The sequence below is a fragment of the Mugil cephalus genome, chromosome 3, assembly GCF_022458985.1.
Source record: "Mugil cephalus isolate CIBA_MC_2020 chromosome 3, CIBA_Mcephalus_1.1, whole genome shotgun sequence".
Classification (NCBI taxonomy): Eukaryota; Metazoa; Chordata; class Actinopteri; order Mugiliformes; family Mugilidae; genus Mugil; species Mugil cephalus.
The window spans coordinates 20,588,988-20,603,612 of record NC_061772.1 but is presented as its reverse complement, the minus strand read 5'-3'; the positions used below and the strand labels follow the sequence as shown (position 1 = coordinate 20,603,612).

The 14,625-nt window shown below is 42.0% G+C and overlaps 2 protein-coding genes across 3 annotated transcripts in view; one reads left to right on the top strand and one right to left on the bottom strand.

Annotated features, from left to right (window-relative positions):
* LOC125005371 (gonadotropin subunit beta-1-like) overlaps positions 1 to 14,625 on the top strand; it is a 101,477-nt gene that overhangs the window by 31,503 nt on the left and 55,349 nt on the right. The gene's annotated exons all lie outside the window — the stretch shown is intronic.
* kcna4 (potassium voltage-gated channel, shaker-related subfamily, member 4) overlaps positions 5,324 to 14,625 on the bottom strand; it is a 53,475-nt gene continuing 44,173 nt past the window's right edge. The window contains exon 3 of the mRNA XM_047580688.1: positions 5,324 to 13,067. The gene's annotated coding sequence lies outside the window, so the exon portion shown is untranslated. The remainder of the gene's footprint in view (positions 13,068 to 14,625) is intronic.

Genomic DNA, 14,625 nt, shown 5'->3' with positions numbered 1-14,625 from the left:
CAGTGTTGCATTTGGTTATGGTACACTGAATAAAGACTGATGTTTATCCAGCTCTTGGTATTATGCAAAAGGCTGTAATGGCATGCCACTAATAGGTTATCATCCATCTTTAATGAGATTGCTAGACCATGTCATTAAGATCAAACCAAAGTCTTTATTAAAATAAGATATATACTGTATATATATATATATATATATTATTTTTTTTAATTATATGGTCTTTAGATTACTACACCCCCCTCAACTCACCCAAAAAATCATGTTCTGTACTTCAATTTTAACAGATAATGTATGCCGATGTGCCATAACATTATGACCACAAATTGATTATCAGATTATGATACTTTCATGATACTTTCAGTGGGTCGGATATATAAGAGGCAACAAGTGAACATTTTGTCCTCAATGTTGATCTGTTGGAAGCAGGAAAAAGTGGGTCAGAACTCTGGATTGGCATTGATAAGATTTTATTGATGCCATTATCGATTCTGCTTATCGATGCGATTCTTTATCGCTTCCCTTATCAATTCCTCTTGGGAATTTTCAGTTTAGAAGAAATGGGCGTATGTGGTTTCGTGTAAACAACGGAAGTTTTATTGAGATTCTAAACAAACTAGCGCTGCTCTGCTGAGAGTTAGCGATAGCTGCGCTCGTTGACTGGAGATTGTCAAACACATGACAGCCTCAGTATTTAATGCTGTGCGCCAGCGACAAATGCTTCAGCATGTTGGTGGTGTCACGCTATTACAATCCCTTCTGGTGAAGTGAAGCCAAACTTTTGACCGTTTCAGTCTCTCCGCCATCGCATACTCCTTGTCGTCACGTGATGTGAGTGACGTGCTTCAAGAAGAAGGCTAAAGATGGTGATGAGGTGAGGTGTTCCTGGTCAATGGTGGTCAGTATCTATCAAAAGTGGTCTGAGGAAGGAAGAGCATTAAACCGGCAAAAGTTGTCACGAGCAGCCAAGGCCGACTGGCAAACATGGGGAGTGAAGGCTGGTTATTGTGGTCTGATCTAACTGATGAGCTGCTGTAGCTCAGATTGATGAAATTTCCTGTTAATGCCGTTTCTGGTAGAAAGGTATCAAAGTGCATCACAATTCCCAGTACTGAAAACACACACAACGAGCAAGTGAGCATCAGAACGGGAACCAAGAAACAACGGAAGAAGGTGACCTCGTTTGATTGATGTTTGTGACGACCCAGTTTTCCCAGAAAAACATGAAGTAGTCATCAGGGTTATTCACTTACCAGGCCGATGTACGTATTTTGCAAATGCCGTTGTTTCATTTCAGTAGTCAATGTGATCAGTAGTCCTTCATCAGAAATCAATTGGCCCTGCCTATAAACAGCATTTATTCTGCAGAACATAAATCCTCAGGATATCTCAAAGTGCTATAATATTAATATAATATTATGGGCATAAGTGTGATCAAATTAGATGATATTTAAGTGGTGTGAATCCTGAGACCGTGGCTGTTAACACTTGGCGGTGCTTAAAATCTAACCCCTTCCACTACTTGATATCAGCCTTACAGTAAATCTTATTGTTGTTGACATTTTTTCCTCTCACCTTTACGCATGGTTGCACTGAAGTCCCACACACCATAAAAAGAAACGTCTTCCTCATGCTCCCCACGACAACTCAGTGACTCACCGCCTATTTATGAAGGCTGCATCGACCCTGATAGTACTACAGCCGAGTTTCACGTACACGGCCGCCCGCGTTTCTCTTCGGCTCGACTGATCTGTATGTTTCGTGTGATAGGGAGCTTCGCGGATCATTAAACATTTGTAACACAATCAGGGCTCCCACATTCAAAATGGAGGAGTGGAGCTGTGCAGTCGGCGAAGGAGCCGCTGGATCCCGATCAAGCCTCTATGCTAGGGATATGTTTTTGCTACAGACCACACTGCCTGTTACCATGACAACAAAGAGACATTTCCCTTCATACACTTCACCCAAGTGCTTCTCAACAATGAAACCGTCCTCCCTTCTCCTCTCTTCTGCCTCCTCTCTCCCCCCGAAGTTACTCCCCGCCGCTTGCAGCATCCTACGGGTTTGGGGAATACGCTTCAATCGATCTCCTGCAGACCAGCGGAGCGCGACCGATCACATGACTAATTCAGATGTCAGTGAGATCACTGCCTCATTTCTTCCCTCTTTCCAGGCAGTACCAATTTGAGAGCGAGCTACTCTGGCGGTGTCTGACGCGTGCACAGATTTTGAAACGGAATGAATCGAGCCGCTGCCCGCTAACGTGCGGGGGGTGACGAGGTGCTCGACGGCAGCCCAGCTGCCTTACCGTATCGGCTTCTCTTTGAGGAAAACCTGTAAGAAATCTACCTGGCCCGCAGTGGAGTGATGAACGAGGCGAAAAAGGACACGCTTGGTGACCATGAGCAGATCCTCAAACGGAAATAGACTCTCCTCCACCTTACCTTGGAGACAACAGTGACAGAGAGTAGCGAGCACACACATAAACGTGCGAGAGGCCGCGACACTGAGATACTTTGCTTTGGATACTTTGACCTTTGACATCCATCCATTCTCACATCTTGACGTGTCAGAGATTGATGAAGATCTGTCAGAGGCGCTATTTCAGGAGTGCAGCTCTGGGATTTCACATTTTTAGAACAAATGGCGCTTTCTGTCTCTTAAACGTATAAAAACCTTGAACATCGTTACAGTGTGTGGATGCAGCAGCTGTAATTAAATGAAAAAGAAGAATAGTGCCCCTTACTGTTTTCAACAAAGTTTCAAGCAGTGAAACGCCTTTAGATTGAGTTTACACTTAGGACAACCCAAACCGTGGTTTCTTCTCACTTTGTGGGCCTTGTTCTCCACCTCCTCTTTACTCTCCTTTCCCTGAGAATTAATTTTATCCAGCCATTTGACAGGACATCTGTTTTTATATCCATTATAGGGCCAACAGTTTATCCACCTATCCATGAGCCCCATTATCTCGCTCTCAATGACTATTTGTCCGTCACAGTTCATCATCTCGGCAGCGTGCGACGCAATATCTACCCATGACAACATATCCATCCATCCAGTGTCATTGACATTGTTTTTAATAAATTGAGAGTGAAAGGAGCGCGCCAGAGGAGCAAGTCCAAGGTCAGCGCCACTGGATCTAAGTGCAGAAGCTGGTAAATGTTCCCCTGGGGAGGTCACTGGCCTGAGTCATGCTTTATTTGTCTGGCAGGAGGCCTGCTGACATTTTGTGGATGTAAAAGAACAGTTTGTCCGCAGCAGCAAAAACTATTGTTGCCGACAACTTTTCCATCCGCGGCTCGGTGACGGCGGCGGCGTTTTTTGAAAAGGAGCGGGCAGGTACCGATTTGGGTGATTGGGTTTCAGGGGCGACCGGCGTTACAGTACGCCGGCGTCGGGTTTCCACGCAGAAGGGAAATGGCGAACGGCGAATTCGCTGGCATGATTATATGAGAGCGGCCTCTGACCATGTGCCGAGATATTGTTCCCTGGCAGGTGTCGTCTTACTCCTCCGAGCGACGGGGTCTTTTCCTGGAAGACGTTAGCAGATACTGACAGAAGCTGTGACGAGAGTGAAGCTTAACACTTTGACTCGTCTATTTTAAAATGATGTTTATAATTAAACTGAGAACACTGTTATTTTGCTCTGCCACACATTTACTTAAATATATCCCCTTGATTTAATTAAGAGAAAGTGAAGCACCGATGATTATTTTTATGAAAGTGCCGCATGAGCAAAGCAGCATATGACACTTTCTGCATCGCCGCTTCTTTAGGTTCACTCACAGTGACGACGCAGTCATCTGAAAGAGGTAGTCTGAGTGTGTGGCAAGCCTTAACTCTCGTTAGTGTTTGCGGTTAGGTTTGTCATTGTGGATGTTCTTCTGTGGTGATGTTACTGGACAGACGTCTTGTTTTGTGAAGACACTTGTAAAGGGTGCGCTTCTATTTATAACACGATTTTCTTCACCTTGACCTGAACCCAGCATCACACATCGGCCTCCCAGACAAATCCGCGACAAATTCTTCAGTTTCTCGAAACTCTACGCGGGTTTTTGGTGAAACTTGCAACCTCTGCAGAACTTGGCGTGTTTTGCAGCGAAGACCCTGCTGCACGGTGTCCATCATCGGCTTGATGGATGAACTGGTGTTTGTCCAAGAGTCAAGTAATTGCACCACAACGGACCCATTTAAAATATTTAAACAGTGTTGAACATGAATGGCTGGAGCGTCGGGTTTCAAAAGCAGCCGTGGCCACCGTGGGTGAAAACATTCTGTCACTGCGATACTCAGCCCCTGCTGACAGAGCTGATTCTGACTGAGGGACATGAGCGATGTACATAAACATGTCCCAACAGTTCAGCCAACTGCAAACAAAACAGCTTGACAAAAACAGGCAGGGAGGGAGATCTGCTGAGCTTTAGCAAATTAGTTCAAACGCTAGATTGCGTGGCAATATTTCGATTTATTTTTTTTAACGCTGAGAATAACACAGAAGAGAATGAAAGGTTTGTTTTTTTTCTGTGTGAATGCTTAATATGCAGCACATCTCTGTGAATTTTCTGTGAAGGTAACCTTAGACGGCTCATAATGTAGTCAGACAGAACGAAGCAGGCTATTCTCTGCTCTGGTTAAATTATTTCTAAGGCTCAGTGCAGTCAGAGTACACTACAAGACTCGGTTTGACTCCAGCAGTCGTCTCCAGGGCTGAAACTGAGGCAAACGCTGTCAGTGCCAAAAACTGCAGTTCTCTGAGTGGCCACTTGAGGTTGTCTCCAAGAAAAATATGTTAAATGGTCTAGAACTACCACGTTGAGCTTTAATGCCCATCTTCATGAAACGTCCATTCATCAGGTTTGTCCGTCTTTACATGACGTGTGTTAAGGTAGACCGTAGGTGGCGTTGTAGCTCTGGACCCTACACCATTTTCTGATGTCACATTTCCTTGTTAATATCCCCCTGAGACCGGACAAGCTCAGAGGATTTGTACGTTTAGTCTCCTACAAACCACCAACTCTGATGTTTTCTCTATTTTGTACGTAGAACTCATTTCCACTATTCACCGTCTGAAGCAAACTCAACACAGCTGACTAGTCGTCTACTAGCATTTTAGCAGCATAATTACACACACCAGCTGAGGGGTGTAAATGCTTCCTCTGGTTTAGTCCCCTGCGGTGTAGGCTTCATGTAGACCTGTTGTGTGAGCATAAACCAGGCTTTAGTCAGGTGTACTGAAAAGAAAAAAGAAATTACATTAAGCATTCAGTGGGGATTTTAAGTGAGGCCACTGTGTTCCTGCGAAGCCGTAAAAGAAAACACGTCTCGGTACCCTTCTGTTTTCTGAATTTTTATTTAATATATTATATTTTTCTTTAGTCAACATTGCACATATTCCATTTTCAATCACATCTCATATTGCTGTCTACAAAATGTTATGAATGTAGAAAATCCAGAAGTTGGAAGGTTTACCAAAAGTAAAGTCAAATAAAAGAAAACTGAAAAAAGAAAACAAAACAGGGGAAGGTCAGAAGTGACAAACTCCAAAGATACAGAGAGAGAGAGTGAAGGAGAAGGAGAGGAGCACCCTCGGGAAAAAGAATACAAACATACCTTGGGTTTAGGATGCATATTTCTCAAAACAAAGCGTCATGCAGAGTAAAAGCAAGGCTGGCCAAAACTCACATGGATATTTCTCGACACCTGAACTGTAGAAATATTTTACATGTTCGTTAATAGTTACCGACAGTTTTCCTTTGCTCATCGACAATGATTTCCCTCCTTTTTCCGTTACGAGCGACAAGGCGGTTGCGATGTCTGAATATTGAGGGTACACATACTGTACGTGAAGCAGTAACATTGAAACAAACGCTCCCACCGCTACTGTCATCGTCCAAAACAAAACAAAACAAAACAAAAAAAACATACATAGAACTGCTATCATTGAAGACTCCTCACACTGCAGCAATACAGCAGTTCACGTCTCTGCCTGTGAGATGATTGTGAGAATCTTAATGACTAATGTAGATATGCTGGACTATGACCACAATGTAAATGGTCTCGGCTGACCGAACTGCACCAGCTTGCATAGACCCCTGATAATCATCTTCGTCCTTTTAAATACACGTCTGAAAATATTCTCATATGTCTGTGTGTACTTCTTTCTTCGATTTACACACTGTTGCCCTCCTCCTGCCATTTTTTTTTTTTTTTTTTAATCGAAATGCAAATTGATGAATGAGAAATCTTGTGTATCAAAGTGGCCAATTACCCGCTGCGTGTGAGTCAAAATTTGTACAAGTTTGGAGGCTTGTCGAGGGGGGAAACGTGCCGAGCCCCACACGCAGTCTGCTCAAGACAAAATGTCTGCTCCCCGTCACTAAGTGTCATCGTAGTAATTGGTCTATACAGGCTAAAATACCCTCACTAATCATCTGTTTATGCTCTGTGCTCTCGTCGTCTTTATGACCGTCAGCAGGCTGTTAAATCATACGTTTGATGTGAGAATTACGGCATCCCTGAGAGCTTGGCGCACTGTAATTAACAGAAACACAATTAAATGAAGCGGACCTCCTCACCACTTTCTGGGCACATATGCAACATTACAGAATGTGCTGCAATTATGGAAAACGCGACCGGATAATGGAAACGTGCGGGGTTCTGGGTGCGTTTTGTGTGTATTTGCGGCACATTTTTATTCCGTTGATGTCGTCGGGTTTGTCAATGTGTTTTCTGTGCTTGTGGTTTCGTGTGTTTTTAATTGCGCGGCAGTTCACCGAGCCTTTAGTTTTATGTTAGATGAAATAAGATCCCCCAAATTTCTGTTCGGCCATTCGGTTACTATTTTTGATCATTGGTGTCCGGCCCAGGAAGATTGCATCCTAACATCGGATAGGTTTGAAGCAAATAACATTTGGCCAGTTATTACTTTCGAGCGTTTTAACTCTTTACTGAATGTAAAGCACATATACACTATGAAGGTTCAGTTAGTTTGATGAATGAGGGTCGGTGGGATTTGTCCTGTATTCACGTGTTAGTTTGAGAAACCAAGAGAGAGGACATTAAAAGCAGGTCTGGAACAGGCGGAACGTTTTTTGTTTTTTATTTTGCTATGGAAGCTGACTTTTCAGGTATGAGGACGCACATATATTTAGACGTTTATTTGTAACTGCCTTTGTATTTAAATTTTTCCCTACCTGATGTCAACTCATGTGATCATCATTACATAAGTGGGGAATTAACATTTCACACTTCACGACTCAAGGTCCTGTTCAGACCTGGTGTTCACACCTGTATTGGTACAGGTGTGAACGCACCCAAGACGCATTCGTGGCGCATTTGAGATTCAATCACTCAGACCACATTTGGAGGTGGTCTGAGCCACTTGTGACCACATTTCTGTAACACTGTTGAACACTCAGTGTGTCTCGGCCACATTGATTGATCGTCTACGCAACTGGTGTGCTCTGGGTTCGAGCTTTGTGTGGGTTTTTAACTAATGTCACTGTGTGCATAGATGAGTAATTAATAAGTTGTGTGCTTTCCGTGGGCGAAAGAGACTTAGCAGCTCATCACGTTCCAAAATTTGTATTGTGTCAGGGCACACACAACAAATACTGTGGAGCTTGTGGAGTTTGCGAGACACAAATGATGTTTATTTGAATGCAAAGCGCACAACTCGGATCATATCTGGATGTACGTTACCACCAGGTCTGAACAGGATCATACATTAGCTCTAATACGCTACAATCCAGAAAATATAAGGTGTTGTAAGATAAACTGCGGGTAATACGCACGCTAATGACAGCTATTATCATTACCCGATACCATAATCTGTGTGTCTGATTATTTCCTAAATGACAGCTTTAAGTAGTATGTGGTCCAGTAATCAGAGCGATGTGCTGATATTAGCAGTATCTATCTATCTAAGGCCTTTAAACAAACACGCATAAATTCTGCAGAGCATTTTTTACTGCGTCTCCCATATGAGACGGTTTTCTGAAGACAGAGGTGGAATAAGCAAACACTGCAATCGTCGTATTTGCAGCGAAGCGCGCTAATACTGTTCTGCAGTAGGCAGATGGTGGAAAAACAACCTGAAATCCAGTCAGTCACGTAACATCCAGCACGAGCACCTCGCGACAAATGCAGACTGCGCCACTGTTCAACAGTTTTGCAGCGCTCCCCACATGCCACCTTGTTTGTAAGGAGATTAAGACATAAAACGGGTTTCTGGTGTTATCTAACGCTGTGGATGTTACAGTAAACACTCAAGCTTTCATCCTCAGACTAATACATTTACTTTTTATTTTGTGTACAGTAACTGAACTTCCTGGGTGCAAAGTGAGGATACCAAGCTCAGTCCGGGTATCTTTTTTTATTTATTTATTTTCCATATTTTTAAAGTTTCTCAGCTCTCGGAGACAAAAACATGTAAAAAAATGAGATTTAAATGTAACCCTAATTTAATTCATGAATGAATTTAGTGAATTTACATGAATTAATTTAGATATTATGGACAGAACGGCCTATTTCTCAACAGTTTGGCCTCTTTTATTATGAGCAGGTGGATCAGAGGCTCCTGTCTTCATAGAAAATTGGATAGGGATTGACAAGGGCCGTTAGGCTCTACTCTGCAACATAAGAAATGATAAGAAATCGCTATAAAACAAGTGTTTACTACCTTTTCTAATCCTAATTGTAATTTATGCCATGTTTATGGCATTGTTTCAGTGCACTACTGTTTCTATAAGTGGACATTTTAACATTTAATTGCCATCCAAAACATTTGTAGAGGAACTTTTCCAATATTCTAACCTTATTTTGGGTTTAAAAATAAAGAACATAGGACAGAAGAACATCTTAAAGCTGAACTTCTTTATACATGGAAAGAAAAAAAACAACTAGGCTGCATTTATAACAATAACATGAACTTGAAGATATAATTTTGCTTGTTTTGTGTCGATAAAAGCTGGCACTTAAAAGCCGTTTCACATCTGGCACATCACTAATTCGGCCATTGTTTTGCATGGCGCTAAACGTGTCTGCGCTTGGGGTTTTGTTTAAGAAGAAATCCTTTGTTATTGATTAAAGGAGGCGTTCATCTTAAGTTAATCTTGCTGAGTTGCTCTGTGGAGACGTAGATGCCTGGAGGAGTCTCAGAGGTGTTTAGTCCTCAGTAATATGTGAGCTTCAACAAAAAAGCACTCTCCTGCAAAGTGGGCACCTAAATTGTCTTCCTTAATGTAAAACTGAGTTCAGTTCTTTTAAATTGGAAGGGATGTTTTTTTTTTTTTTTTTAAGTCATAAATACAAATGAGCTAAGCTTTGTTGTCTGAGTCTCATCATTTTCCTCTTCTGGTCAGCAGCTGTGACAGCGACTCTGTGGTGTTCAGAAACATTATAAACGGAGCTCCAGTGAGTTTTCCAGCTCAGAGGGGATCATAATTAAAATGTCCTCCTCTCACCTTGTTCTGAGTGTTATCTAATATCCCCGCACAGACTAACTGTTAACCTCCCTAGCAGCTTTTATCACTAAAGTGTTATCATTAAAGTTATTACCGCTGGTATTTTTTTAACATCCACAGGAATATCTAGACGTAGTAAGTCAAAGATAATGCTGTTGTAGTTTTAAGATGTTCTACTCATAAAAAGAGATAAATATCACGTGGGAAAGTCTGGATTGTGATCCTTCTGTTTAGTCCATGGGTTCGGCTAACGCGTGAGAACAAATCGTTTTTCTTTTTTCGAGCCGATGTGCTTCAAAATCCTTAAGTCTCCATGCGTGGCAGTCCACCGCCCTACTCTGGGCTACTACTGATCTCCTGATTAAAGCAGATTTGATTTAGGACACTGTTTCAGTGCAGCTTGACATAATTGCGGGCTCAAAGCAATTAAATTATTTTTAATTCACAGATTGAGGAAATGGGCTGGATTCCCTTCAGCCTCCGTTGCTGTTTGTTTGTTCTGCTTGATTGGATGCGGTCGCCTCGAGGATCGATTCCCAGGCTGATCCTGATCATTTTCTTTCTTACGAACCTGTGGGCACATTACTCTTTGGCTTTGTGTCTTTTGTGGTAATACCAAGCTGTGGCTGATTCATTTGTCCCTTGTCCTAATATATCAGTATACGGCGGCTTCTGGCTACCATTGCTTGTTGGTGTGATCTCTGAACGTCCTGCCAACTAATGTTCGGCTTAAAATCCTCGGGAGGGGCCCTTCCGACGGTCCCTGGGCCGGAGCTATGAGGCCGTTGCTGATCAGGCTCTTGTGGGTCTGGAACAGCTTGTGCTTGAGGCATGTAATCTGACAAGATCAGTAAAATAAAATTATTTCAGCCTATTCTGGAGTCTCTAACACTCCAAAGTTTGTACTGTTAAAATATGGGCACAGCTAGTCCCGGCTTTGTTCAAAGGTGGCAAATCTGCCTACGAGCTCCTCTAAAGCCATTTAATGGCGTTGTATCTATTTTGTTTGATCCGTACACATTAAGTATGACTATGACTATGTCACAGAAGTTCTGTTAGTGAATTGATCATCTTAAAATACTGTCATATTTTGTTCCCATGTCTTTTATTAAGGGTGCTTACTCACTTATATTTTGTTCCAGCTCAGAGAGTAAAATGGATATTGTTGGTTTTAATGTTCTAATGCCCTGCAAACAGTTTTGTGATTATTCATAATTTTACATGAAACATTGGGTTAGGATTGGGTTATTTCAGTAAATTTTTCAGCAAAAATTATGTCAAAACAGAGCATCAGCAGTTAGTGTTTGAACTGGCATTTGTTGTTCTTATGTGGTTCATGCGCCTTTACGTGAACGCGTTCAGCTTGATCGAGCATCTATACGCTGAGAAGACACACTGCTGCTGCCAGACACCTTGGGATGAGAAGGCGAGCTCTGGAGGCTTTGAACGACCTTTTCACCCGACAGCTTCTGTTCCAAAGACGCATCAAGTAAACCGCTCGGTTATGTAATTACAAGCTTATAAATAGTACTTGTGTCGGGCTGTGGGTAACGCGTGTTCTCCCTGCGAACGAATCGCTCCATGCAAGCAGGCTGAGACCACCCTCTCCAACCGGTCTCGGCTCGGTTGATTTGTTCCAGGAAAGAGCGCGATTGCCGCGTTCGCACCAGCGCAAACGAAGAGACCTGGGGTGGGGAAACACTCCCGGCTTAGGGACAACGAGGTGTGAAAGCACCCTTAAACTCTGGTAGAGTACTCTTGGTAAACTGCAGTTGTGTTGAAATGACAAACTTGATTTGTATCTGCTCCTTCCCAATAAAACATCTACACCATAAGGGTTTCCCAAGTAAACTATTGACACCTATTTTAAAACTATTCTGGCTATTTTGTGGTTACAAGTTCTTTGACACTAAGGAAACATTCAGTAAACGTTTTTTTTTTTCTTCTGAGGGATACTATTAATGAGGTAAAAGATCAAGGATGTGAACTTTGGATTTTCTTTAGTGGCGAAACATCTTGTCTAACTACAAGTCCAGTTGCCTTTTTTTTTTTTTAAACGCTTTTTGGATAAATGTGAATATAGGAAAATAAAACACTGTCTTCATAAAAATATGTGATATCACGTACTACTACTGGCTTTGTCTGGACATTTCTAATGATTTCATCGACAGGCAACATTGCAGGTCTTAGAGAGGTAACGAAATCCAATGCTGCTCTGACAAAGCCACACAAAAGACATCAGCAACCTCGTGTTTCAGTTTGCCAAATAAACGAGTGGGTAGATTTCCAATGAGTGGATGTCAAGGGAAGGGGCGAAAGAAGAAAATACCGAAAACATGACCGTGAACAATGTTGAAGCAGCAATCGCAACAATATGAAGAACATGATTGTATCAGCGAAGACAAACCAAACACAGATTATTATGGTTGATGGTCATAACAGTCAAAGAAAGTGAAAAGTCTCAAAATACTCTATCTGCAACACGTCTTAGGACACACAAGTATAAACGTCTGATATTTACATTTTTTTTCCTATTCAGTGTGCATCTATATCACAACATTTTCCAGAAGTCCACAACATACAATAAATTCAGGGTTTCACCTTTGGTTATGTAATTATCAAGGCTAGGTTTAAAAAAATATAGAACACACGTCCATGTTACTTTTGCATACAGTTAAATTCAAAGTGAAAACATATCAACAAAGCAGCTGGTCAGCTCTAAATTTGCATCTGAGGAAAAAAAACCTAAGGTATTTCATCTTTACGTTGATGAATCTCGGGTGGTGAAGCCCGGCGAGTTTCATCCGCGGTTTCTCTGTGATAGAAAGTGAGTGTGGCAGATATTTAAGATGGGTGTTTATGTGCCTGACATCTTTGCTTTAGTGTAAGTGGATGTTAATGCGAGGAGATATTCTTCCGATGTATTTCAGCGTGTTGCATTGAGCCAGTCAATATTTGTCTCGTGTTCCTCTCCCAGCCCACTATACACTTTCTGAATGAGGATTTTCATGTGTTATGACACAATGTGAATCAAGGTTTTTGTTGCCAGCGTTTGAGTGAGCAACTCGGGCCAGCCTTGTTTGGTTGACAATATGAAACAAGATAAAAATAGATTAAGTCGTACTGCTGGCTGCACATAAGCAGAGAGCAAACTCACCATTTAGTAACCAATGACACCTACGAAGCCGACCCAACTAAAACATTATGTCGACGTTACAACCAAACATTATCTCTATCATATTAAAATATTCACATCTGTTCCTTACAAGACACTTTTTTTTTTCACACTTAAATAAAACGTCTCTTATCTTCTATAAGTCTCTGTATCTGTATCGTCGCTTCATACATCTGTTTATGTGTGATAATTAAGGCAATCATTTTGGGCCACGACTCACTCATTAGCCAGCTAAACCCTCAGGGGTTTGTTTACTGACACCGTGCTGCAGCTTTTCCTCCCCGCTCGTGCCACTGCCGAGTCCCATCCAGTTGTTGCTTTTTTCAGTGTCCGCTCGTGCTCAAGATGGCCGGCCGCAATGTTTTGCTTGTTTTCTGCAATTTCCAGAGACTTGGAGGTGGGATACTCCCTCTCCCTGTAAACTGGCAGCGCTGCAACAAAGAGAGAAACAGGAAATGGATGGAAGTCTGTCATCATTCTTGAGAAAAAAAGGCACCCTCAAGATGGAGCAATTTGCCCAAACGCCAAACTGATATTGTGCATTTTTTTCCTCCTCCCCCACCCAGAGGTTGGGCAACACGCATCCCACCGCAGATAATCATCAGGGTCATTAAGCCGCAGCTCCGTCTGAAGCACTTAGGGAGGAGATTGGACCGATGATTGTTAGACACATAAACAGTAGAATACTACTTACATGCAGGTTAGTTACACGAATCATTCAGTATTTACCCTTTTAGAGACACCTTACATAGTTTAAAACCATCTTATTTCACTCTTGTTTGATTTATTCATTCACAGCCCACTTGTTTAGATTTATTAAAAAATCTACTGTTTTAATTTTACCTTGACATAAGTATACACAGTATAAGTATAGACTGATCAAGTATAACATTAGGACCACCTGCCCTAATTTTGTCAAGATCTCCCCTATGACTCATCAGAGAATGGACATGGGTCTTTTGAGTGTGTCCTGTGGTGTCTGGCAGCAAGATGTTGTCTTGTATCTAATAAATTTGAGTTGTTCCTAAACCGTTTTTTCGTGTGTGTCTGTGCCAGGCTGCATCCTGCTGGGGATAGCTGCTGTCATCAAGAAGTGTCATTTCTATGGGTTGGGGGTGTCTGGTGCTACACATCATAGTTACATCCACACGAATGCCAAGTCCAAAGGTTCCCCAGCAGAACGCTGAATTGTTACCATTGTTCCTAATGTTGTGGCCGATCTCCTCGCCATCTAGGTCAATAAGCCAAGTGACTGCTAACTGCTAACAGTCAGCAGCTAGGAGCTTATAAGCTAACTCCATAAATTTTATACAGATTCTCAGAGGGAAATGAATCCATGCAAAACATTAAACGTTACATGTGAATAACTGGGAGAACAGATGACAGATTAGAAATTGATATTACGTTAATAGACAAGTAGACTGTCCCCCAGGAAGTTCCTTAGCACTGACAAAGCTAACCACTGTAGCTGTAGCCTCTGTAATTATGACAGGAGGAAGGAAGGAGGGAGTAAGGTGATGTTGTTGTAAGGAAAGGTGAGGAGGAGGCTGGGGTGGACGGACAGGTCAGTAGAACATTTAACACTGCTTTAACCTCACTTTGTTACTAACTGGCTCTCAATTTTGGTTTCTGTCCAAGCGTGACCACTGTCATTCCCAACGTCTTAACCAAGTGGCTTTTTTTTTTCTTAAGTGTTACCATGACAGCAAACTTAACTCAATCGTTGCTCTTTCCCTTACGTCCTAGTGTCTCGATTAAAGCTATACCCGTAGCTTTTTAAAACATAATGGCACTGTCCTATGGAAAATTTAAACACTGTATTTTGTTGGTTAGTTACATAGTTAATTACCTATGGCAGTGTCATTATTTAGGCTTTAATCGTGAAAACTTTTACCAGAGACTTACATAAAAGTACAGGAAGGAGTCAGCTTAAAGTACTTGAGTGACAATTGCAATTGCTGCTACGAAGACTTGTATAAGACAAAATAC